Raw genomic sequence first — 14,259 nt, 5'->3', positions numbered from 1 at the left:
ACATTTTGGTTTATATAAATATCATTTAGAGCATTCTGTATGTTTTGTATCATATTTTGTGAATAAGAAATTATTTGAGCAAGTTTTAACACCTGAAATTCATTTCTGACCTGTTTTGTGAATTATACGTGTAGTAGGGATGATCCACTCCTGTATATTCCTCCAATACCAACTGGGTGCCTCTCGGACTCAAACTGGAGAAACTAAAACTCCTTCTGGCAATAAGTAATTTTAGCCATGCCTGTCCTGACACCACGTCACTCGTACCTCTCTAACAGAGATGACGAACAGGTGGGGTAGTTCATTTAGATGCTTTATTACATAGAAATGCATGATGATGGATAGCAGCATCATAAAATATAAACATACTGATTAACAAGCAGACCTTACAGACATACATTCTTACATCTCAACAACTTACTGCAAAATGGCAGTCAGGCTCGCACGTGCTCAGTATTTATACACTTGTGCAAGCCCTTAAATAGCTTCTTAAAAGTACATACACACACATTGATCTACACAAAATATTAAATATTATTTTAGGGATGGGTTACAGAAGAACATCATATACATCTGGTCATCTGACTTCTGGTTCCCATGCTACCTCCCCTTGGTTAGAAGTTGTCAGGATAGAGCACACAGAGACACACACACACACACACACACACACACACACACACACACAGAGAGCCTTATTAAAATCTGCTGTAGCTCTTGGAAGTCATAAAACAATTTCAAACCTTCACCCTTCCAGAGTAGCAATTAGTTCATCGCTAAAGACAATACAGAAAGCTTCATAGTACTTGTTTTTTCAGAAATGTTGCCTCTGGCTGAAATCAGAACTGTGAGATACAATCTTTATGGCCTATGCCCAGTAATTTAAATTCAGAACATCTTTCAATGTTAGCTGCAGCTGGGCTGTGATTAACTTCTTCTATCCTAGTATCCTCTTTTAAAACATATACATTTAAACAGATACAATAATGCATGTATTTTTCTTTTTCTGTCTAGCACAGTACACTGTTGGCACATTTCTAATACAAGCGGCTTTACAAATTCATTTTTCAACACAAGCATCTGTACAAATCAGTTTGATTTACAAATGACATATAATTCATTACAAAATTCCAGCTAGCTGTGATGACATATGTTACACATCCACTGCCCTACTTCTCCTGGCATAGCTGGCAATACCTCACATCATCACAATTATTCATTGATGTTAAATTAAAATTTAAATTATGAATCCCTATTAAACTAATATGTATTTACAGGACACTATAACATACACACAGTGTGCGTGTGCATATATATATATATATATATATATATATATATATATATATATATATATTGTTGTTTGTCTTTTCGGCTTTTCCTGGTTAGGGGTCACCACAGCGGTACTCTGGTCTGCTAATGATTGGCAGTAGATTTTTTTTTATGGTGCTGAGTTGCCAGCCCAATGCCCAACCTTCAGCAAAGGCACGCCCATTCACACGTCTTTCGAAGGCCACTCGACCACAGGGAGGACATGCAGACTCCACACAGAAGGCACTCCAGCTGAGAATTGAACAGGAGAACCTTTTGCTGTGAGGCAACAACACTACCGCTGTACCACCACAGTATATATATATATATATATATATATATATATATATATATATATATATATATATATATATAAATGGCTCCTGGGTCTATCATATACAATATGTAATATTTTTCTAATAATTGTACCCCTGCTAGTGTGTCTCTTTTGTTCTTATAAATTATCTATTAATCCTCAGAGCCAGCTGAAATAACAAAACAAACTGTTTAGATGAGAGTAACTTTTCTACTAGTTCTACAACTAATATGAATCAGATAAGACGCATGCATCTATTTATAAAAGACACAGTATCTACAAACAAATTGACTCACTGATATGATGAAATCAAAAGAATAATCAGATGTCATAATTAAAATAGGACTCGGTTTTCTGCATTTGAAAACTAATCATATGTATGAAACAGAAACTCTAGTCATCCTTTAATACATATCTAACAAAAGTATACTGCACTTATGCCATGTCTTGTAACAGATAATTACCAGGAGAAGCATCAAAGAACAGACAGAAGAACAAAGCGGGTAACTGGCAGGACACAAAGGAGATTGCCATCTCCTCTCCCCTCTAATGAAAATTAAGGCATGCACTATACATTGTCACTTCAATAGACAAAGGAATACCTGACTCTAGTTATGTCTATGAAGCAGTTACCTAATATTAAACATGTAAAACTGAGCTATTATTCCATTCTTAACTTATTTTCATCAATACTTTTTTTCATATTAACTCTCAGTTTAATCTAATTCAAGTAAGCTGAAAGGCTTACTTTACTCACGTATAGACTATGAAGTTGAAATTTGTTTGATTCCCTAAATTAGTTCAGTTTCAGTCGTATTACTTCATTAATATGTTCTGATTTTTTTTACTTCTAGATAAGTGGTGTGCACTGAATTTTACACTACTAACCACGCAAGAAAGCAAGTCTTCAATTCTGAGCACTTGACCTGTTAGGTAAATCTCTTCATTAAAGTGGTATTAGGTCTGTAGATGATCATGTTATCATTTCCCTTTTTAAAACAGCATATATCAGCTGTAAAACAACAAAAACATTAAATATTGATAGACAGGCTACATAATACATAACTGAGATTAAAGAGATAAATAAATAATGATAGAAAAAAATGAAATAGAAATGAAATAAACATTTTCAACTCTATTCCATATGATGTCTGCTTTACAGGCAACAATGACTATTTAAAATATTTTAATCAAATCTATTTCTAATAATTGCTTGCTTATTCATGACTCGTATGTTACAGGAGCAATTGATTTCCTTATAAATGTTTTATTGATGAGTATGATATGTCTACCTTCTTTTGTTTATTTTGAGAATATGTATGTAGTATTCAAAGAGTTTATTGATCAATTCTTAATTACTTTATGTTTGTGTCACATTTCATTGCTCTTTATTGTAAGATCCAAGTTAATGCAATTTTAGAGGGAAAATATATATTATTCAATGACTTGCCATTAAAATTCAAAAAAGTGCACACTGATTGGTCACCCCAACCAATGTGCCCATTGTAAAATCCAGCATATGCCAATAGAAAAAAGTATGGTCGCCCAGACTTTCTTCTATTAATATATGCTACAGCTTTCCAAGTTGAGAAGTACAAAGGGATGAAAAGGGTACATGTAAATCTAGGAAAGCATTTTGTCAGTCAGCCTGCCTCATGTCTTGGAAAAAAAGTTAGTAATCCTCAGTCAGTTTATTACTGTTACTGAAATTTGCCAAACAATAAAGGAACGTCCTCAAGTTTAAGTACCATGTACTAATGGATTACTTATTGAATTTCATAAATTTTGCGTGGACATAATTACCCATATTTTACCCTTTTCATGTCATTTAGCATCAGTGGTCCTATTTCCAAAAGAAGTCAGGGACCCAACAATACCCTTTAATTTCCAAGTTGAGTAGTAGAAATTTGAAATCCAGACAGTTTAGAGGTATGAGAGAGACAGGGCAGAAATACAAAGAAAATCGGGTACATTATGCAAAACTAAAGAAACATACCTGATTTTCCTTGCAATTCTGTCCTCTTTCTCTCATACCTCTTAAGTGTCCAGATTTCAAACTTTTTTTTAAATAAAGAACCAGCAGAGATCTTCTATTAGCTGTTGCCTGCTTCCAAAGCACTGATGTACTGCTTAAGCATGGGAATGTAAGTCCCATACACATATGCAGTTCATCAAAAAATCAGCAGGATACCTAAGGAAAGTGGGAGAACACCACAGAGCTGTTATACAAAGACATTATTTAAGAAAAGTAAGTACTTTTTTCTTAAATAATGTCATTTTGTAATAGCAATAAGCAACTCCCAGGTGTGATATATTGAACATTTACACACAGTTGACTTTGTTTAATCACTCAAGCTTCGCTCTCATGATTAGCCACACCTTCCTTGGGTAAATCTTCAATATACCAACCTGAGTCATTGGTTATTGCTATAATATTTGTCCTTCCAAGTTCCAGAAGGCATTACAGTTTTAAAAGTACTCTTTTCAGTGTGTCTCTTGACACTTATTCCAGACCAGTCCATTGAGTCAGATGATTTATAAAGATTATTAAACTAAACATAAGCAACAACTGCTTCTAGGCTGTTGAATATTTTAAGCCTTTCCTGGGAAAAAAAACACTTTATTCTAGCAAGGAAAAGTAAATGTACTCTGGAGTTATTTTTTAACTGTTTTTTAAATGGAGTATAGACTTTCCTTTTTTCCATGTAGGAATAACCATCATCTTTTTATGGTATTATATCCAACATTTGGAAGCAATCAAATCTTTGTCAATATTTGATATAAATTTGGTAAGAAAGGGTCTTTTTTGTTGCTTTATGGCATAGATAAATTTCTATGGGCTCCTTCAATACTAGGAGATAATGCCTGTGGTAGACTCAGGATTTTAAAATCAATGAAGAAAGAAAGTTTATCATGTTTTCTCCTTCTGAGGCTGCTGGTACTCCACAAATACTTAAGACATTCCTTTTTCCTCTCTTTTCTAAGTCATCAATGTTTTCCACTAGCAAAATATTCTGCTTAAGTAGAAATTCTGTCTACATCTCTTCATCAAGGCTTCTTCCATTATGCTAATTTTAACATTTTGTTGCAGTCCCATGTCTTTAAGAAAATCTATTTGTTTGTTATAATCTTTTTTTATTGAGTCTTTGTTAATATCCAACTTGTCTATTTGTCCATTTTCAACTAGCTCTCTTGGATGCCTAATAGTGGAGATTACTGCTTTTTTCTTCACAGAGCTTGTTGCATTCTGCTAGATATAATGAAGGTTTGACTAATTGGAGAGGATGCTTTTAATTTTCTTCATAATAGAGCTGGAGACTAGGAAAAGTTTTCAGGAGATTTCCACTTCCATAAAAAGTCCAATGGAGCCTTAAAGAAACAGAAATAATTTAATCTTCTTATAAATCTGACAATCTTTCTCCCAAAGCTGTTAACACTGTACCATCTTGGCCACACACCCACCCTTAGGTTATACAGTGTTGAATATCAATATGTAAACAGTTTCCTAATACCATTGTCTTTCCATATCTGTGTAATCTGAAACAGAAACAACAAAAAAAGGAAATTGCAGCTATTCTGTTATGTACTGGTTGTGAGATGGGTGTGTGTCTCAGAGAATAGTACCCTTACTTTGTAGTTGAGAGATCTTCAAGTTAATATATCTATGTAGAAGGGGGGTGACAGATGCACTTCCTCATGACTGGTGATGCAGGGAAGTGAATCATGTTGAAAAAGAAAACATGTAAGTAGTAACAGCTTGTTTCAATTTCTGATGTTTTGCAAAGAAGGTACGACTAATCATTCACATACTTGAGTGTTAAAATATCTGACAAATTTTTGTTGTGCAGCTCCTTTCAATGATAAAGCATGTCTATAAACAAGACTGTTAAATGGTTAAAAACATTAAGTTCTTTGCAGGACCTGCAGTTTCATAGACCATAAGATGGTATTTGGTTCAACAGGATGTGCATATGAAAACTGATATAAGTTTATAGGTTCATAAGTACTTACTGTGGGACTGATCTCTGTGGGACATAACAAGTCTAGTTTTACAGTGCCATGGTAGTTTTTCAACCATTGTGTTTTCTGTAGGAAAAATACAGAGGTGGGCAGAACAAGGATATGAGGGACATGAATGTTAAATTGGGTATGAATTTGCAGTTTCCCATCCATCCAATTTACATTTAAAAAGAGCAGGAGAAGTAGTTTGCTTTATGTGAAGCACAAGACTATTGGATAGAAGATGTATTCTCTGTGATATATACCTAACCCATAGACATGCCCTATTTATGTTGAAGAAGGGATTGAACAGGTGTTAACACTGTGATTGGACTAGATTTAATATGTTAGAAAGGACAGGGTCTCCTGAGGCTCTATACACAAGGCAGAGGTTGCCTCCTAGCAGGCTGTATGACATCAAAATGAAAGACATGGCTTTGAGATGGTCTGCATAGCTTTTATGATTTAGGCCCTTGATTTTTTTAGTGAGAAATCATTGCAGTCTTGCCAGTTTTGAAAAGTGTTGGACAGTACAGTACTGAAAGGGTTATTACACTCAATGATCAGCCTAATGGGAACAGAGTACAATGGAATGATTACACAATGAAGAAAGACTTCCTTACAGTAGTGGAATGTGTGTTGATCAAAGGACAGTTCATTGTCTACATAGCTTCCCAGATCCCTGACTACAGATCGTCTGTAGGTGGGGTGGGGTGTTATGATTGTGATAGAAGGGAAGTCGTGCTTGCTGAAGTATATTATACATTTCTTGGCTTTTAACTTTAGTGAATGATTTTTTTCATCAGTTATTTGTTTAGAAAATGCCTCCTTGGAGGATCTTGCTTTTCATGGGGGAGTTAATGATGAGACCAAGTCTACAGCCATTTCCTTACAAATGCCAAAGAGGAATGGTCCATGGACCAAACCATGGGGTACACCGCTTGTGACAGGGCTTTTGGCGGATGAAGAGTCACCCATCATAATTTCCTGGATTCTTTTTGTGAACCAATTAGCTATCCAATAAGTTACATAGCTATTTACATTTAGCTGGGAAAGTTTATCTACAATACCTATATGTGGGATGGTATTTAATGACTTTGCAAGTTCTAGATATAAGGGGAATAGTAGTGATTTGTCCTCATGCATTGCTTCAGTAACTTTATTGAAGGAGTTGAGTGGGTTACATAGGCAGCATCTGTCCTTGACATATTTGTTTCATGAGACTGAATATCAAAAACCCTGCCAACTACTCTAGACAAAAATCATTGGATAGAGAAAATCATTGGAACCACCCTCCTTGCCATCCAAGAAATACACATCTCTTGCGACTTCTCGGTGTGGCCAACAAAATCATCAGCAACATTACCCACCCTGCTCATGGACTATTCACCTATTTATCTTCCAGTAAATGCTACTGTAGTATGCGATGCAAGACAGCCAGAAACAACAAGAGCTTTTTCCACATTCCATCAGACTACTAAACTCATACTAACTCAACACTATGCTGAACTCTGAACTCTGAAAATGCTGTTGGAATTTCCAACATTAGTATCACATATTTTTGTGCAATAACTTTGGTGCAATAATCCTGCTTGGATTATCTCAATTCATATTCTTATGCAATCCGAAATGTGCAATATTGATTACCACAAATACTTCCCCTTTCTGTGCAATTTTTATGTGTAGTTAGTTAAGAGTCTAAGACAATAATGTGTATCATGTCAGTAGTAGCTGTTGTAATACAGATTGTCTATGTGTGAAATGAAAGTATATTCTTTGAGAAGGAGTAACGAAATTTCATTCAGTGATGCACAAGTTGTATAATCTGAATTACTGTAAAGTGCACTTTGACTTTGATATGTCGGGCAGAAGAATGAAGACCTGAAGTCACCCCAGATGACAAATGTTTGACTAGCAACTAGCAGCAAAGGTCTTAGAAGGACCGGGTTGAAGAGAATGGGTGTAAGCAGCTGATACAAGCTCACCTATCCTGGGGAAGGGAGCTGCCTAGATTCACTACAATAGCAGCATTAAGACCCTGGCAAGCTCCATGTTGCAATGGGTATACTGCTTGGTCGGGAATTATATATGCTTGGAAGCATGAAAACACCTATCAAGGGCAGCCATTCCTGATCTCACAAGGCTGCCATGAGGTGGTTGGTTTAGGGAACAATCCAGCAGTGGTAGTATGAAGCTACACCAGCATCCCCAAACTCCATACTGCCCTGGATGTGGGTCAAGTTTAGCCTGAGAGAAGGCTAAAGCAGGAATGATACAACTAATGAATGAGGAGATGAGATAGTGTAAGTTGATGGTCAGCTGCATAGAGGTAGTAGAAGAAAAAAAAATAGAGCAGCCTTGACAATTGAACTAAATGGGAAACCCCCTTGTAAAATTTACAGGATTATTAGCTGCAGTGTTGCATCAAGGCAAATTAGTGGGTGAATGCATTCTGCAATAAGAAAATAAATGTTAGGGATTTTGTTTTATCTTGTAGCCTTTTTCAGAAATAGCATGCAATTGCAAGAAATAAACAAAGTAAACAGTCTTTAATATTTAAAAGTGAATTTAATACAAATGTAAACATATTTGTGTTTATTTTTATTATTACTGTATTTCAGAAGAAGACCACAGGTCCAATTCTAACATTTATTTTCAAACTGTAGTATATTTAATTTTGTCTTGTCTTTAAATATCATGATGGAGCAGCACATTTTGCATATGATAGTCTTAGCTGGAGTAGCCAGTTAATGGATATAGAGAGTAGTAACTTGTTCACTATATTTCTAGACATTAGTGAACAAGTTACTGCTCTCTATATCCATTAACTGGCTACTCCAGCACATTTTGCATATGATAGCCTTAGCTGGAGTAGCCAGTTAATGGATATAGAGAGTAATAACTTGTTCACTAAAGCCTAGGAATAGGCTTAGAGGGTTAGGGGGCATTTGTGTTTTGGAGATATCACCATCTGTATCACTACATCATACTCACCTGGAAGTAGATAACAGTTGATCTGTAACATGTAAATTCCACATGCAGTCCTTTCCGTTAAAGTATGTCTAAGAGATTTTAGACAGTCAGAAGTGTATTGGCATCTAACGTGCAATTTAGAAGCTTCCAAATATAAAAAAGTGCCATGAAATGTGAATATAATCATAGGGAAGTTGTAAGTAACAATTAATGATAACCTGTAAATACTAATATGTTCTAAAACCATTCATTGGAGGTTGGAGACTTTAATTATATTAAGTTGTTGCTTCTTATTCATCAGTCCTCCTGATATGGTAAAACAATGGTAATATTAAATTCTATCAGATGCTGAGGATACAGAGAAAGTAAGCAAATTATCTGCATATGATATAGTGCAATCTATCCATTAGTGTCCTCTGGAAGAAAACACAAGACAAAATAATGGATAAGTGCATGCACCGTACTCACCAGTATTATAGATTTTCACATCTCAAGTTCCATATTATTTCTCATAACTTTCTGTTAAGTAAAGGATTCACAAATTACACATTGATTTCACACATTAAAATTGTTGGTAGACACTGCTGCAATTCTCAAACTATCATTAAAAGAAGGCTGCTGTGTGCAAATTGTGTAGGTTTCAGCATACAATAAAAATAAAATTCTGATGAATGATTATGTAAGAAACTATGTTATATATATGTGTCTTTGTCATAATATTGTACTTCTTGTGTAGTTCATTAATTATTTTCCTACATTAAAAGGAACAGTGAGTCATGACCTTTCCTCTTTTTGATTCACATTAAGCACATATGTAGGTAGGCAATAATGCCTGAGAGACTGGGCATTATATGGAAATAACAGACTGTCCAGGGTAGCGTCAGGCTTACCCACCCTTGTGGAGTGTATTATTCATAGGTTCATAGGTTCATACTAGGCTATTGGCCCTAGGGCCTATACAAGCCTAGTCATAACAATTCCCTGGATATTTCTTCCCACAATATTTACTTCCCTGGACCCCTGTCTAACAGGGTGACTGATGTCATCCCTGGGGTGAATTTCTTATCTCCCATTCAATCATCAAGGTTCCTTTTGAAGAGGGCCAAGGAGGTGCTCTGCTTGACATGTATGGGCAATCTATTCCAGAGTATGGGGAGTCTCTGGGTCAGGAACCTATCCCTCCAGCATGTTTTGTTCATTGTGATGACAAGGTTTAGATCCCTGGAGCGTGTGGCTCTGAGGGACTGGGATTTCTTTAAGTGGAGCATGTCCAACAGCTCCGGGTTTGACATGGCCTTGTGTTAAACAGAGATCGCCTCTGAGTAGACGATATGCCACAGAGTATAGCTGGAGTTTTTTTAGATGGTCAGCATAGGGCATCTGCTTTATGCCTGTGATTCTTTTAGTGAGGTATTTCTGCAGCCTTTCCTGCTATTGCAGATGTCTTGTGAGGTACATACCAAATGGGGCATTGTACTCTATAATGGGTCTAATGAGGGATGAGTACAGCAGGACAATTACCTCCTTTTTTCTGGATGAAAAGCTCTTAGTGATGAGGTGTGCCACATAGAAGGATTTCCTGACTGTTGTGGTGATCTGGTTATCAAAGGAGAGATCACTGTCCACCTGTGTCCCTAAGTCTCTCACCACACTTTCAGTGTTTAGTGTACTGCCACCTATGTGGTAATTCATGGGTAAATGTTTTTTCTCAAAGGAGATAACTATACATTTCTTGGCATTAAGCTTGAGCCCATGGCTTTGGCACCAAGCATCTGTTTCTGTAAGGCCCTTTGTAGAATGACCACATCATTTGTGGATTCAGTAATGGCTCCCTGTTTGCAGACATCTGCAAACTTTGTTAGCCAGAGTCCCTTAGTTTTGGCCTGTACTTCAGAGAAGTAGATGCCAAACAAGAGTGGTCCCAGGATGGAACCCTGAAGTATTCCACTTGTCACTTGTCTGGATCTGGATTTGGAGTCGGCTACTTTTACAGTCTGGGTTCTGTCATTAAGCCAGTTGGCAACCCATTAAGTGATGTAGAGATTTATGCCCAGCTTAGTAAGTTTATCTATGATTTCAGAGTGGAGGATAGTATTGAAGGTCTTGGCGAGGTCCAGATAGGCTTTGTGGACCGCCTTACCCTCGTCCACAGCTCTGGAGACTGATTTGAAGAAGTCAATCAGATTCAGGAGACAAGATCGGCCCTTCACAAACCCAAACTGGGTGGGGTCCAGTGTTTGAAGGTTGCCAATGTCTTTGTTTGTAAGTTCCATGATAATGTGTTCCATGACCTTGCAGACCAGGCACATCAGACTGATGGGACAGTAGTTCTCGGTGGATCCCCCTTTGTGGAGTGGGATAACTGTAGCTGTGCACAACTCAGTGGGCACGAAGCCTGTGGTGAGGCTATGATTAAACATGACACTTACGTGAGGTTCCAGTTCATTTTGTGGTTCATGTAGTACACAGCCCGGGATGTCATCTGGTCCCTTGGATACTGTATTCTTAGCATTGGAAAGTGTGGTTTCTACCTGTGTGGCCGTGATTACCAGAATTTAGCAATCTTTTGGTAATGAGATGGGCCCTTTAGGGGGTGAGAGGGGGATGAAGCTGGCACTAAATCGATCTGCAAGGATATTGGCAATATCCTTGCGATCGGTATATTTAATGCCATTCTGTTGTAGCTCAGAGCAGATCTGAGCATTGCCATTTAGATTCTTGACATAACTATAGAATGCCTTGTGGTTGTCTTTGGAATCTTTGGCAATTTTATTTTCATAACTAGCTTTGGAGGATTTTATGAGGGATCTCAGCTTCTTACTGAGGCTGGTAAGGGAGTTTTTTGCATCCTGGGATTTTCCTCTTTTCTGCAACAGTTTCTTCCTTCTGCTGTATAGTTTGTTTATGGCAGGGGACCACCAAATTTGCTTCCTTTTTTGGAGGAGAACATCTTGGTTCTATTTGGGATGGCACTGCAGTGGTGGTGCTGCGGTAGCATTGTCACCTCACAGCAAGACGTTGTCCTGTTCGATTCTCAGCTAAAGCATCTTCTGTGTGGAGACATGCGTGAATGGGCATACCTTCATTGAAGGTTGTACGTCAGGGCTGGCAACTCGGTATGTAAAAACCTGCTGCCAATCATTAGTGGACCGGAGTTCCGCTGTGGCGACCCCTAACCAGGAAAAGCCGAAAGATACAACAACAACAACAACAACGATTCATGGACGAGTGGATGTGCTTGTACAGTGCCTTAGTGTAGGATTCAGCAGTCGAACTTTCAACTCCCGTCTGCATGGGTGTCATGAGGTTTGTCACTTCTGACTTGAGTAGCATGAAGTTATCTTTGGAGAAGTTTTTTATGGAGGTTTCATTACTGGGAGGTGGGAGTGGGATGTGGATGTCAACGGTAATTAGCTTATGGTCAGGCCTGACCAATGAGGGGGTGACCACTGGTGTGGAGCATCTATCTCCCATGTTGGTAATAACCAGGTCTAGGATATTGGAGCCCCTGGTGGGACAATGGATTAGTTGATCCAGGGCATTGGAATTTATGAATTCCAAGAATCACTGGGAAAAGGTGCTGGTACCCGAGTAGATTTCCAAGTTAATGGCAGGGTAGTTGACATCACCCAGTATTAGGATGTTTGGTTGTATCTTAATATTTTCCAGTATGTTTAGAAAGATGTAGTGAGAATCTTGGGACATGGTGGGGAATCTGTAGTAAGCTACAGTTTGGATTGCCGTCTTATTTAGTGTTAGTTGCACCTGGAAAATTTCAGATGCATTGTGTTGGGCAACTAGCCTGGAGGTGTGAATATCCTTGGTGAATATGGACACTCCTCCACCTTTAGTGTTTCGGTCTTGGTTTGGTGGCCGAAAAGTGTGGTAAGAGTTGTAGCCTGGTATTGCAGGGATGCTCTCTGGAGCCTTGAACCAGGTCTCAGTTACTGCACAGATATCAATGTTCTCCATTTTTAGGAGTGCCTCGAGAGAGTGCATTTTGAGGTTTAGACTTCTAGCATTGAGTAGCATTACCTTCAGATTTTGCATGCTTGTATCTGTTATGGTGGTGGTTTTGTCCTTTGAACCTTGCCTACAAAAGGCAGTATAGGGGTGGCAAGAGCTTTAGCCAGTAACCTAAATTCCAGGGACAACAGGTGCAGATCATCTCTGGCAAAGCATCGTGGTTTGTCGATCATGTCAATCCAGGCAGACAGATACTGGATCCCCTTTGAATGACACCAGAAGCTTAGCCAATTGTTGAAGTTAATCATTTTGTCTTTATACTGTGGCATCATTCTGGGCGAAGGCAGGATGCTACTCAAAGCTAGGGTCATATCTGCCTGGGACACATGATCTGAGAGCTCTTCCATGTCTCTTTTCATGTAGTCCAGAGAGGTACATCTCAGTTCATTCACTCCAACATGGACAATGACAGAGTCGTATTTGTACTTGTTGTGGAGTGACTTGAATGCATGCATTATGTGGTGGATCCTGGCACCCAACAGGCAGCTAAATGTAATTTTATCCTTGTTCAGCCTGGTGAGTGGACATCAGTGTGCCTGACTATAGAGTCACCTATGACTAAAGTGTTGGGTAAGTTGTCTTGCCTTAGGGGCTGTTGTTGGGTGGCACACTGGTGTTGTGAGCCATGTGTCACTTTGGTTATGACTGGTGTTTGTTTGCGGTTTAGCTTCAGAGGTCCTTGTTGCTTGAGCAGGTTAATGTTAAGGGTCTCCGCATATATGGGTTTAGTGTTGCTATGTGTGGGTGTTGATTGTGTGGGTTTTGAAGGGCTATGTGTTGTTTGAGGTGTAGTTCAGGTGTTAACCTTCTCTTCTTGACTGTCTAGCACAATCTTGGCTGGAGAGAGATTTACTTCGAGTTTGACTTTGTAAGTGCATCTCTCGCAGGTTGTAGTGTTGGGTGGTAGGAGGAGAGGGTTGTCTGTGTACATGAGGCAGTTGCTGCATTTCCCCAGTATGCCCAGATTCACTAGGTGGACAAGAGAAATCACTGGAAGCTGACCCTTGGACATGCCTGTTTAGGTGCTTTTTTGGTAAAGTACAAGAGCTGTTTTCCCTTACCTTTGCAAGGTACTTTGCAATTATAGGGGGTTTAGTGCCTACAATTAATTTCTCCTTATTAACAGGGAGAATTGAGTACTTGTATCAGTTTAAGGCTTCCTAGTGCTTTCCAGCAGGTTCTAGAGCAAATGCTAGTCACAGGGTTTCAAATTTTAGTGCTACTACTGAGAAACCACCTAGTTCTAAGGGAAAATTTAAAGAGCAGACTTTCTGGCACCTGGAATAGTTTAACTGTAGTCTCACAGTTGCTGCACGATGTGAAAAATGAGCAAATACACGTTTTTAAGCCAGAAAGTTGAAAGGGATAGAAATCAGCCCAAAAAGGCTAATAAAATTACAATTTCAGAGCTGGAAACCACTCCTCTAGTGTTAGACAGGCAGTACAATGCTTACCACTCCCACTGGTAAGCAGTAGGACTTCCCTCTACCACAGCAAGGTCTGGATAGCTCTGAGCACAGAAAATAAAGTCCTAAAACCAGCAAAGCCTGAGATCTGGGCTATACTAGCTAGGAAAGGCAGGAAATGAGCAAATATTTTTTGTTTGGTTAAAACAGGCTAAACAATGCAATAATACA

Source organism: Protopterus annectens, chromosome 3.part0 (assembly GCF_019279795.1).
Source record: "Protopterus annectens isolate FY-2018-M chromosome 3.part0, PAN1.0, whole genome shotgun sequence".
NCBI lineage: Eukaryota > Metazoa > Chordata > Ceratodontiformes > Protopteridae > Protopterus > Protopterus annectens.
The sequence above is the reverse complement of the archived record's forward strand: the minus strand, read 5'-3'. Positions refer to the sequence as shown.